Below are 14,205 nucleotides of genomic sequence, written 5' to 3'. Positions count from 1 at the left end.
GAAAGTTTTTGATAATGTTGACTGGAATACTCTCTTTCTAATTCTGAAGGTGGCAGGGGTAAAATACTGGGAGCGAAAGGCTATTTACAATTAGTACAGAAAGCAGATGGCAGATAGAGTCGAGGGGTATAGAAGGGAAGCAGTGGTTGGGAAGGGAGTGAGACAGGGTTGTAGCCTATCCACAATGTTATTCAATCTGTATATTGAGCAAGCAATAAAGGAAACAAAAGAAAAGTTCGGAGTAGGTATTAAAATCCACAGAGAAGAAATAAAAACTTTGACAGAATTACAATTGATGTGTTGGCAAATGTGCCAACACCTTGTAGATAGAGGAGGCCGAAATGCACGCTATCTAACGCAGACGGGCGTGAATTCTGGAACAGGAGAAGTAGTGAATGTTAATAAGAAAAGTATGCAGCTCCTCGAATACTTAACTTTTATCTATCCTTTTTGGTTTACAATGTTCTTGATGAGACATTTCATACGATAACTATCAAACTATGTAAGGCTAATGGCGCCTTGCTAGGTCATAGCCATGGACTTAGCTGAAGGCTATTCTAACTGTCTCTCGGCAAATGAGAGAGGGCTTCATCAGTGTAGTCGCTAGCAAAGTCGTCGTACAACTGGGACGAGTGCTATTCCGTATCTCGAGACCTGCCTTGTGGTGGCACTCTGTCTGCGATCACACAGTGGTGACACACGGGTCCGACATGTACTAAATGGACCACGGCCGATTTAAGCTACCACCTAGCAAGTGTGGTGTCATCGGCGAACATCAGGGACAGCAAAAGACTTTGAAGAGCAGTTGAACAGAATGGACAGTGTCTTGAAAGGAGGGTATAAGATGAACATCAAGAAAAGCAAAACGAGGATAATGGAATGTAGTGTAAGTAGGGTGATGCTGAGGGAATTAGATTAGGAAATGAGACACTAAAAGTAGTAAAGGAGTTTTGCTATTTGGGGAGCAAAATAACTGATCATGGTCGAAGTAGAGACGATATAAAATTTAGACTGGCAGTCGCAAGGAAAGCGTTTCTGAAGAGAAATTTGCTAAGATCGAGTACAGATTTAAGTGTCAGGAAGTCTGTTTCTGAAAGTATTTGTATGGAGTGTTGCCACATATGGAAGTGAAATGTGGGTGATAAATAGTTTAGGCAAGTAGATAATAGACGCATTCGAAACGTGGTGCTACAGAAGAATGCTGAAGATTAGATCGGTAGATCATATAACTAATGAGGAGGTATTGAATAGAATTGGCGAGAAGAAGAGCTTGTGGCACAACTTGACTAGAAGAAGGGATCGGTTGGTAGGACATGTTCCGAGACATCGAGGGATCACCAATTTAGTATTGGAGGACAGCCTGGAGGGTAAAAACTGTAGAGGGAGACCAAGAGATGAATACACTAAGCAGATTCAGAAGAATGTAGGCTGCAGTAGGTACTGGGAGGTGAAGAAGCTTGCACAGGATAGAGTAGCATGGAGAGCTGCATCAAACCAATCTCAGGACTGCAGACAACAGCAACAACTAATGGTGCTCAGTTACTACTATCTGAACTGTGTTCTTCACATTTGCGATATTTGAAATTCAATATGAAATTTGGAATGGTGGTCACGCATGCGCTAACTGTGGATGAAGGATGTCATTGGCAAGATAGTTGAGGAGGGAGCAGGTCGAGCATGTGTCGTCGTCTTTTGGTCGCTGTTCTTGCCTGGGTAATGCATTAAGAGCTTCAGCGTATGATTTGTCATCTGTGTGCTGAAGTGGTCAGTGCATCGGTTTGGAACTTGGTAATGTGTATTCATTCTGAATACTGATTTTTGGTACTGAATAGCAATTCAGCAATAACTATTAAAAGTGATTAATTTTTCCTGTCAACGTTGTGGCACACAGCACAAGGACACTGGCATATGCTCAATGCTGCCTGTACACACTCTGCTTCTTCTGACTGCACTGCTATTTCAAATCACATTTATTACACTATCTATAATATTAACCTCTGTAGTTGTCAGTACATCCCTATCCTAATAGCCTGTTACCGTATCATCCGGTTTAATATTCGACATTTATTGGTGTTTTGCAATATAGTCATTGACTTTCCCTTGTGATTCTCATATTTCTTTAGGGCACAATGGAAGGTTATGCAACCAGACACCTACGTTAGTAGTGAAAACACTAAAGCAACATAATTTACTCGAGTAGAACTATATAGTTCCAGCGGCCTCAAACACCAATGATACATACATGGAGACTCAAAACAATGAAAATTAATTGTGAAAGGCAGGATTTGAACCCAAGCCCCCTGCTCATTAGGCAGATGTGCTAACCACTATTGTTAATAAGATGGCAAAGTGGTTTTGCATAACCTCACCAATTATCCTGCATGCTTCACTCCTCAATCTGAACTCCGATTCATGCCACAGCCCACTCAGTATTCCCCAAAAACCAACAGCACTTATAGAGTCTCAGTATGTAGGTTGTTACTATAAAACCACTGGAGAACACACACACTACTGTAGTTTCATTTGGTTATTTTCGCTTTACAATTTTGTTACTATGAACAAAAGCATTAGGTTGCACAGTAACCTGACAAATGCCAACAGATGAATGAGATATGGACGACAGGTCCCACAGCTGCTGGTTCCTTGTCAGATCCTACTGCTGCAGCAGGTAAGTCCTCTAATGCTCCAGTACTTTAAAGTAATTAAAGAGTAGTAAAAGTAGTGACCTCAGGAGAATTCTACCCCATGATGATGCCAGGGGTGCCAGATCCCCCCATGCCATCAGACTCAGAACCCAATTTAATCAACACTCTTCTAGTTCAATTGATGGAGGTGGAACACAATTTTGGTCATCAACAGAGGATAGTACAGTGGTAGCAAGCAATGATGGGTGCCGTAATGAACAACACAACTCCCAACATTACGACGAGCTCCTCTGAGTACGATCATTTTCAGAGGCAAAATATTCGTCGTACAATTCGATAGATCACAAAAAACTTGCAGGTAAAAGACTTCAATGGCTCTCTTGTGCCCTAACTGTCACAATATTAAGGTTGATGTGCAGCTCCTTAGAAGTGGAATTGTGTATCAGCATGTGGCCTCTTCCGTAGATGTCCTGTCATGTGTTACTTTCGACCTACTGATTACAACGAGTGTAAGCTGATGCCAAACAACATCACACTCAAATTTTCAACAATCTGACTTTTTAGAAGTCTTGCCCATTTCCTCAGATACATGGTTCCAAAGAAATAATAGTTTCTGACAATCCATGTAGTCCTGCACAACTGGTTATCACATATTTGTCTAACTTACTTGTAAGTCTAAGACACATGATATCAGAAAACCATTGCACCAGAATTTGTCAAATTTGTTTCCTGACAACGTCAAGTAGCTATGGAGGGCACTCAAATGTCTTGCTTCAGCCATACAGACCAAATAACTGAATTTCACTCGGTTATGATATTTATATACCATCAAACTGCCACACGCATTGGCTCTTGTACCCCCACAAAGGAATAAAAACAATTATGTCAGTTAAGTTCAGCAAAAACAGCCATTACTAGCAGAGATCAGTGGCATATAATGTTAAGATTGTTAAGGTTACATTCATGACCCCAGGAAATAATCATTCGAGAGAAAGTCTCTCCCAACAGTGACAAGCCAAGTGGTAATTGACAACAGTGAGGACAGAGGGCAGGGTTATGAATAACTGGTTTCGCTCTTTTAGTGATATTGCATATGGTAGGTGCAAGAAAGATGGCATCTGGCCAAATCAATTACAACCAATAATGAAATTTAAGGGAACAATTGTGAGGGAGGAGGAAAGGTTGAATGTGAATTACTTTGAACTACATGTGGCAATGACCTAAGTTAGCAGCAACTTCTCTCACTATTGCACTCCTTACCCAACACACAATTTTAAGGGTAGATTATTTAAGTGAACAAGAAGCCCTAATCAATTTCAGCAGTTCAAAAATAAAGCTCACAGTAAACGGTATCTGTGTGTTGTTAAAGAAAGCTGCATCAAACCATACTTTCGACTAAAGACAACATGGACAAAATCTGGAAACTGTTTTGTGACAAGATATCTCAATTATGGTCAGATTAAAATTAGGACAGCTTACATTTGTCACTTTCTGCTGCACTGCTATCACATTGTCAGCCTGCTGCTGCTCATTTATGGGCTGCACACAAAGGTAGTTTGACACTTCACAAAGGCTGTTAATGTGTAACAAGAGCAATTTTCAAAATACGCTCACGCATCTTAGGCTCATGGGCAGAAATTTGTATGTCGGTGCATGTACCTTGTAAGTAAATTTTTGAATGTCTCACCTACAGTTAAGGCACATTATACAAGCAAGCTATTGCAAAGATAATATTTAAGCATTTCAAAGGTTTCTACAAAAACTGGAGTATTACAACTTGAATTTTTGATCGTGATTCTTCCGTCACTGATGGAAGCTAGAGGTGTTGCCACAGCCATACAGACCAAGTAGCTGGAAATCAAAGACGAAGATTTCTAAATGAGTACGATTCAGAGATCATTAGCCTCAGATGCCAAAAATGCACAATGACAACAATTATGGCAGTAGGTTCAGTAGAAATGGCTATGAGTAGAAAAAAAAATTGTCGAGATTGGATCTGCAGGATGAGGAAATAATCCTGTGGGAGACAGTACCTCATAACAACAAAAGCAACACCCACGACATACCACTGAGAACACGGAGGACATTTAAAGAACGGGTACAACGGGCAGCCAAACATGACACATGTGGAGACCAGCTAAGTTTCCTGTCAAATGTAAGACCTAAAAATTTTGTTGTCTCCACGAATTGGAGAGCAACGGGACCAAGTCGTAAGGACGGTGGGAGAAACTCTTTGTAGCGCCAGAAGTTAATACAGACCATCTTCTCGGCAGAAAAATGGAAGCCATTGGCGACACTCCAGGAGTAGAGAGGGTCAAGAGAGCGCTGAAGACAGTGCTCCAGGACACGTGTACGCTGCGCACTGCAATTGATGGTAAATTCGTCCACGAAAAGGGAGCCTGATACATCAGCTGGGAGGCAATCCATTATTGGATTGATCACTATGGCGAAGAGAGCGACGCTCAAAACTGAGCCCTGTGGCACCCCATTCTCCTGGTGAAAGGTGTCGGACAGGACAGAACCCACACGTACCCTGAACTGTCGATCCATTAAAAAGGAACAAATAAAAAGATGGAGGTGACCGCAAGACCACATGCATGCATGGTGCGGAGAATGCCCGGCCTCCAACAGGTGTCGTAAGCCTTCTCCAAATCAAAGAACACAGCCGCGGTCGGGCTCTTCTGCAAGAAGTTATTCATAATGAAGGTCAACAAGGTAACCAGATGGTCAACAGCAAAGCGGCGCCTAAGAAATTCACATTGTACATTAGTAAGTAGGCGTCGAGACTCGAGCAGCCAAACCAAACGAGAGTTAACCATTCGCTCCATCACTTTACAGATACAGGTGGTAAGCGAGATGGGTCGATAACTGGAAGGCAAGTGCTTGTCCTTCCCCGGCTTAGGAATCGGGACAACAATAGACTCGCGTCAGCATGCGGGAACATGTCCCTCAGTCCAGATGCGATTGTAAGTACGAAGAAGAAAACTTTTACCCGCAGGAGAAAGGTTCTTCAGCATCTGAATATGAATGGAATCAGGCCCTGGAGCGGAGGACCGTGACCAGGCAAGTGAGTTTTCGAGTTCCTGCATGGTGAATGGGGCATTGGAACTTTCACGATTCGAGGAGCGGAAGTTAGGTGGCCTAGTCTCCTTTGCCCGTTTGTGGGGGAGGAAGGCTGGATGGTAATGAGCGGAGCTCGAAACCCCGGCGAAAAAGTGGCCGAAGGCATTGGAGACATCCTCCGGGTCCACAAGGATGTCATTCGCGACCATCAAGCCAGAAACTGGTGAGTGGACCTTAGTGCCAGATAGCCGGCGCAGGCTACCCCAGAGAACAGAAGGAGTAAAACTGTTGAAGGTTCTTGTGAAAGCAGCCAACTGGCTTTCTTGCTTTCTTTAATAATACGACGACACTGCACGTAATCGTTTATAAGTGATACAATTCGCCACTGTAGGGTGGCGTTTAAAGGTGCGTAAAGCACGTCGTCGAGCACGTAAAGCGTCTCTACATGCTGCGGTCCACCAGGGGACCGGTACACGACGTGGAGAAGAAGTAGGATGAGGGATGGAATATTCAGCAGCAGTGAGAATGACTTCCGTGAGGTGGGCGACCTGACGATCGCAGCTTGTGAAGGTTTGATCCTGAAAGGTCACCCTGGAAGAGAAGAGCCCCAGTCTGCTTTGGAGATGTTCCAACTAGATGAGCACGGGGAGGGGGTATGCTGCAGGAGATGGATAACACACGGGAAGTGGTCGCTCGAATATGTATCAGAAAGTGCATACCACTCAAACCGGCGTGCAAGTTGGGTAGTACATATAGAGAGGTCTAAATGGGAATAGGTGTGAGATGTGTCCAAAAGAAAAGTAGGGGCGCCAGTATTGAGGCAGACAAGATAGAGCTGGTTGAAAAGGTCTGCTAACAGGGAGCCCCTCGGGCAGGATGCCGGAGAGCCCCAAAGGCGATGGTGGGCATTGAAGTCTCCAGTTAACAAAAATGGGGCAGGTAGCTGAGCAATAAGCTGCATCATGTCTGCCCTGGTAACGGCAGATGACGATGGAGTGTAAACGGTACAAATGGAAAATGTAAAAGTGGGGAGAGTAATGCGGATGGCAACTGGCTGCAGGCCGGTGTGCAATGTGATGGGATTGTAGTAAATATCATTCCGGACCAGCAACATAACCCCTCCATGAGCCGGAATACCTACCACAGGGGGTAGGTAAAAACGCACAGAGGTGTAGTGTGCCAAGGCAATTTGATCGCATGTGCGTAGCTTCGTTTCCTGGAGGGCTACGACGAGCGGACGGTGCAAGCGGAGCAGCAACTTAAGTCCTCTCGGTTGGAGCGAATGCCGCGAATATTCCAGTGAATAAGTGCCATCGTAAGAAGAAAAGGAAGATGAAAGAAGGGGTCACCTCTAAGGCCGCTGAGGACCTGGCTTCGAGCGAGCACTGCCGTCGCTATCAGGACAGTCATCGTCCATTGGGTCTAGAGGTTCATCGGCCATCTTGGTAAGATGGCCGGGAGGGGGAGCTTCCTCCGCCGGTGAATGGCCAGATGTTCAGCTACCAGCGGTGTGGCCAGGCGAAACAGATGACGGCCTGGGGTGGCAACCGCTGGGTGGCACAGGAGAAGAAATGCGCCTTGGCAGAGGAGGAGAGCTATGCTTCGTATGAGCCTTCTTGGAAGGTCGTTTGGTGGAAGTACCGGTCGAAGGCTGGGAGGTCGAGGTACGTAGGAAGTCTGCACGGGATGGTTCCTTCTTGAAGGCCCGTGCATCTGACTTCTGGGTCTTCGTCTTAGCAGAAGCTGATGAAGGGGCTGGTGTCCGTGGGGTGATGGGAGGAAGAGGAGACGTCAACCGCGCGATCTTAGCACTGGCCGAATGGACGACCGTGGTGCTGAAGGTCAGATCGCATGTCTGGGTTGCCACCTCCCTGGTAGTCCGAGGAGAGGCGAGGACAGTACTGTATTTCCCCGCTGGGAGCAGCGTGGGCTTCCTACTAGCCAATAGCTCGCGAGCAGCCGAGGTGGACACTTTCTCTTTGACCCTAATTTCTTGGATACAGCGTTCTTCCTTCTAGACAGAACAGTCGCGGGAGGATGCGGCATGGTCACCCTGACAGTTCACACAACGAGGAGACGGAGGTGGACAGTCACCCTCATGGGCATCCCTGCCAAAAGTGACACATTTAGCCGCATTGGAACAAGACTGTCGAGTGTGATTGAAATGCTGACACTGGTAGCAGCGCGTAGGTGTCGGGACATAGGGGCGAACAGAAATAACCTCGTAGCCCGCCTTGATGCGCAATGGCAGCTTAACACTATCAAAGGTCAAGAAAAGTGTCCAGGTGGATAGAAGGTCATTGTTGACCTTTTTCATGACCCTACGGGCAGCCGTCACACCCTGCTCAGCGAGGAAAGATTGAATCTCTTCGTTAGTCAATCCGTCGAGGGATCCAGTATAGACCACACCACGAGACGAATTCAAGGTTCGGTGAGCCTCCACCCGCACAGGGAATGTGGCCCGAAGCAGTTTTTGTGCCTGAGAGGCGCTCTCAGTTTCTAGTAATAAGGTACCGTTACGCAACCTGGTACAAGATTTGACAGATCCGGCTATGGCATCTACACCCTTCTGGATAACAAAAGGGTTGACAGAGGAAAAATCCTTTCCGTCCTCAGATCGAGAAACGACGAGGAACTGTGGGGCAGGCGGTAGTACTTTTGTCACAGGTGGCTGGTCACGTTTCCGTTTTTGGCCAGAAGTCGAGACAGATGGAGTGAAATCCATTGCGGAGGAATCCCCATGATTGCCAGCGTCTCCGATAGCGCGCTCCTTCCTTGTGGGGACCCTCACAGAGGGCACTCCCGCCTTAGGTGAATGTTTACACCTCAGGTCACACCTCCCGAGAACCAGACGGAGGGACCAATCGGCATGGTCAGAAGGTATCAGCTCAGGCAATCACCCCTCCCCGGGCCTGGCCTTTACGAGAGGGTATGCGCGTGCCTTACATGTCTACCCAGGGCGGGGAATTACGCGTTACCCCGGCTACGCGTGCGAACGCGTGGGTCGGCCTTCAGGCACGCACAGGGAGGAAGGAAGGAAGGAAGAAGAGGAGAGAGAGAGAGAGAGAGAGAGAGAGAGAGAGAGAGAGAGAGAGAGAGAGAGAGAGAGAGAGAGAGAGACAGACTGTCTCAAACGCCGAGGCGGAGACCAGAGAAGGCAAGGAGAAGAAGGCAATGAGAAGTCAAGGAGAAGAAGGCAATGAGAAGTCAAGGAGAAGAAGGCAATGAGAAGTCAAGGAGAAGAAGGCAATGAGAAGGCAAGGAGAAGAAGGCAATGAGAAGGCAAGGAGAAGAAGGCAATGAGAAGGCAAGGAGAAGAAGGCAATGAGAAGGCAAGGAGAAGAAGGCAATGAGAAGGCAAGGAGAAGAAGACAAGGAATAGAGTAAGGAAGACAGTGAGGTGGAGAAGAGCAAAGAAAGGAACCAACCAAAGGAAGGAAGAAACTAGAAGTGAAAAACCAAAAAGACCACAAATATAGGTCGCAGAACCGTCCGTCTCCAGACACAGGCGCTAACTACCCCCTTGAGGGGGATAGACTCCTTTTAGTCGCCTCTTACGACAGGCAGGAATACCTCGGGCCTATTCTAACCCCCGGACCCGCAGGGGGGTCCATGAACAGTGTCCAAGCCCGGAACAGCATGACACCGCTCTACAGTTCTGACCAATTTGCGAGAACTACAGGCATTCCTCAGAAGGAAAACATTCTATCACCAGTTTAATTTAGGTGCAGGCACGCTGGGACACCCTCTGCACCAGTTCCTTTATAAAGTTTTTCCTTTTAAGCAGTCTCACCTGCGAGCACACCTTTTTGGAACTTAAAACACATTATGCTCTAATCATAACATGTAAGCTTTCATGACCGGCGTCTTCATTAATTAAAACTTCCGGGCTGAATTGCTGTGGTCGATATATGAAACTACTTCTTCCTGACATTTCATTGCCTACTGCGGACAACATCTTCTGAGGTGAGTCACCTGAGAAGATGTTGCTCACAGTAGGCAACGAAACGTCAGGAAGGTGAAGCAGTTTTATATATGGGCCACGACAATTCAGCCCGAATGTTTTAATTAATGACATTATGCCCTGTTCCTCACGTTGAGACTTTTTATCCTGGTAAATCTTTAGTCTTGCCCACAGGCACATCTTACTATGGGGTGGTGGCTGTTCTGCCCTATTGTGATGCAAATGGCTCTGAGCAACCCATCATTTAAGCATCCAAAACACTTAATATAGCACAGCTTCACTATTCACAACTCAAAAAAGATGTCTTTATAGTAGTTTATGCACCAAAAAAAAAAGTTCCACTTAGCCACATGTCAATCTTTCAGTTTCCTTGTTTAATCCATCATCTGCTTTATCTGACTCATAGCCTTCCAGTATCAGGGATTACTTTTGTCAAGAAAAAATTGCCACCTCACATCACATGATGCAAATGCTGATACATTGCCTTGAGTGCCCATTAGGGCTCCATACATCATTTGGTTGCAAGATCTGTTGGGTTTCCAGCTACAGACAGATGCATGATAGTTTCCCCTGTACGAGCTCCAGGACTACACCTGCAGTAGCTGTGGAGCCAGGGCTTGAACGAGTTGTGTGCACGTTTGACAAGGGAAGATTGACTGTCCGCCAGGACACCTGTCTGGCTATTTTTGGATCTTGTACAATTTCAATCATCATCTTTCTCTGTTAGATGGTGTCATTCTCTTCTCAATGGAGGAGGGTACTACCCTCGACGTGATTCTTACTACCTTACTTAGGGAGGATCTCAACCTGTTACTTAGAGGTCATCAGAAAGGCCACCAAACTAACCACTTGGCACATCTGCATATGTTCTGGACAGGTATCAATTGTGAAGTAGAGTGCCCAGTCATGGCATGACAAAAGTGTTCAAATTGACAGAAGGCACCGTGAACTGACATCTATATTTCAGATTTTATTTTACTTATGTGACCAGTCTTGCCATTTCAGTACACCAATTTCAAGCCCCCTGATCAACATGTAAGAAGAATCCAACCTCTGGTACAATCGAAATAGGGGACACCATTCAGCAACTGGTATCCCCAGACTACCTTTGTAACATTTTGATTGTCTATCAATGTGTAATTGACTATTGTGCATGAATCTGTGATTGACCAATGAAGGGATAACATTGTTAGAAAGTAGTCTACAGATACCAGTTACTGAATGCTGGCCTCTCTTTCAATTGCACATGAGGTCAGATTCTTCACACACGTCAGCCAGGCGGCACGTATATGGTATAGTGAAATGCCGGAACTGATTGCATAACTAAAATATAATCTGAAATATAGACAGCTGAAGGTTTTTTCAGTCGGACACTTTATACTGAACAGGTACAGGGAGGCTGATTCTGGTATCGGAATTTGGGATGAAACTAAGGCCTTGAGGAGCTGCAGGAGTTCCTCAGCAAACCTGTATAAAGATGGACTTGAGAGTTTGAAAGTTGGCTTCACGTGGTCCACCTCAAATCACATCCCCACCATCCAAGATGTGGATCTCTACCTCTCACTCTGCTCCGTAATTAAGTCCATCAGTATTGGGTGCACCAACCACTAACACCTTCTCCAATTTGACAGTTACCAACCATTCAATGTTGAAAACCTCTTTTCTACAGCCCCATCATCTGTCAATGCCACATCAGTAGTGGGACAGGGCCATGTGTGAAAGCAGCCACTTACATGGGCACAACAGGTCTACTCACAACTGTCTACTTATATGGATGGCTGTGGCTACCACCAAACTGTGGCATACTGCAAATTGATCATCCAGCTGCCAAATGTTGACATTGCGACAAGTGACTTCAACAACTGCTTCATTACATGGGCCTTTTGAACACTCCCTTACAGCACACATTTCTCTGAACTATTCAGTTGTACAGTGAATGGGTGCTCAAAAGGAGTGTAGAGTGTACAGAATAAACAACAATTCTTGACTTATTGACTGTTAGGAACAATTAGGAGGTGATCATACAAGTTCCCACCCTTGGGAGGTGAGCTAGAGGTGGGAATTTTTTCTTTTTTGTCTTGCAAACAGTGTACTGTAAAAAAAAGTGTTCAAACATGAAAGCTAATTAAATTTACTATGAGATATATGTGTGTCAGATTCCCAATAGTTTCTGACATATGTTACTGAAAATCTATTTTCAAAAGAAATCATTTTTACCTCTTCCTTTTTGTCAATCATTTGTTTGTAGTGCCTCCCAAGATGGTTTCTCAGGAAGATTGTCATGGACGAAGTATTAGAGCAAAAAATTTCATTCGATTTCATATAAACATTTGCAATTTTGTTTTCAACAAATACAAATTACTGAAATTCCATGCTGTAAGCTCAAGTTCGATGCCCTCTGCAAGCGAGCATGTTTAGAGTCTGTAGCATTTCAACTGCTGTAACTTGTGATCATGATGAATAACATCACTAACATTGGACAAAATGTTATTCCACTTTGAACAACTTTTTTTAAATTTATAGCTTTTATTATATCATTAGGAATCATATACTGAAAGTGACTTTTCATAGAAAGAGTGTATTTAAACGGACCAATAGTACTTCACAAATGGAAGAAAATATGCATTCAGGGCAACATATTGGTTTTTTGAGGTGCAAGATTCAAGGCCATTGCTTTTCATCAGCAATGGAGATGCTGTCAAAGTTGCCGATACCTCAAGCACAGGAACACATTAACAATGGGGAGGCCCTTCAAGGAACAACAAATGCCAACCACATGGCTGCTTCTGAGAGACTGAGAAGGGTAGTGGGGATCTCACTCACTCCATTTATCTTCAGTTCACTTCAAACGTTCATTGTTGAGAGCCAAGAATTTCTGTTTCGTTCAAGTGTCATACATCTGTTCTATAAATATTGTAATTTATGCAAATGTTGACAGTGTAGAGCATGTTACAGATACTAGGTTCTTTTTGTATAATGAAACCTTTTATGGAGCAAGTAATGGTGTTTCCACAGTGACAAAGAAGGAATATTAACACTCATTGAAGCAAGTAGGGTAAGAAGAGATGGTAACGCCTTTCTCATTCATATTCAACGTGTGTGTGTACACAGACACACAGACACACAGACACACAGACACACAGACACACAGACACACAGACACACAGACACACAGACACACAGACACACAGACACACAGACACACAGACACGCGAGTGTATACCCGTCCTTTTTCCCACCTAAGGTAAGTCTTTCCGCTCCCAGGATTGGAATGACTGCTTACCCTCTCCCTTAAAACCCATATCCTTTCGTCTTTCCCTCTCCTTCCCTCTTTCCTGATGAGGCAACAGTTTGTTGCAAAAGCTTGAATTTTGTGTGTGTGTGTGTGTGTGTGTGTGTGTGTGTGTGTGTGTGTGTGTGTGTGTGTGTGTGTGTGTGTGTGTGTGTGTGTGTCGACCTGCCAGTGCTTTCGTTCGGTAAGTCGCATCGTTTATATATTACTTCACACCAGACCACAGACTATCGATGCCTATTTGAACAGACAGGCTCCTTCAATGTTCTCTGAATCATCTTAGCCTGCAAGTTTGAGAGCCAAACAATTAAAATTCAGTTCCAAAACAATGTGTATTGTACCAAAGGTGCTAATGGTGAGCAAAGAGAGGCATAAGAGATATTTTTGGTTACTACATAACAGAAGGACACAACAAAGCCGACATAAGTAATGAATATGGATGCTGCTGAAGCTAGACAGTCAATGGGGAGATGAAATGATTGTCTTTTCTCCCTAAATTTTTTAGTTGCAGAATGAGGCTGCATGTCATCATGAACGCGAGTCAGACTTTCTGAAGCCATTATACCAGAAACTGTATACATTCACAAATGAAGACTGTTTCAAATGCAATTGAAGTGGATGGTTAGTTACTGGAGGTGAATATTGACACCCAGTTCACAGTAAACGAAATTATGTGCACCATTACTGACCTGAGTGGAGAAATATCGTAACTGAACTGTTGAGGAGATATGAGGATATCACTCACTATCACAGGGTTCAACAGACTCAAGGTAGCAATGATTTGATGTAGAAACACTTGGCACATACTGTTAACCATCATTGTATATGATAAGGAAAATGATGAAGCAGTGCATGTCAAGATCAACTGAAAAGCTGCCAAGACAATAAGGCGAGGTATTCAGAATGATGAGTCCAAATACAACACTTAGCCACCAAAAGAACTTCTTGAAGAATGTAGATTCTCTACCCCAATGCCTCCAAAACTTTCTCAAGGTGATTATGTTGGGGTAGGGGGTGGGGACTTGGTGATCAAGGAAGAAGTCTTGTTTTGTGTATATACTTGGGTAAGAAGAAAAATTGCCTGTACTTCCCAGGTGAAAATACACTACTTCCAGTGTGAAAGCACACTTTGTGTTAAATGACAGTACATTTCCCCCAGAGATGTAGAACTCACCAATCCTTTCAATGATGGACATCTTATACACTGTCAAAGAACTTCCTGGCACTTTAGGAAATGAAAC

The sequence above is a fragment of the Schistocerca piceifrons genome, unplaced genomic scaffold (genome assembly GCF_021461385.2).
Source record: "Schistocerca piceifrons isolate TAMUIC-IGC-003096 unplaced genomic scaffold, iqSchPice1.1 HiC_scaffold_2246, whole genome shotgun sequence".
NCBI classification, from domain to species: domain Eukaryota; kingdom Metazoa; phylum Arthropoda; class Insecta; order Orthoptera; family Acrididae; genus Schistocerca; species Schistocerca piceifrons.
This window is presented reverse-complemented; position numbering follows the sequence as displayed.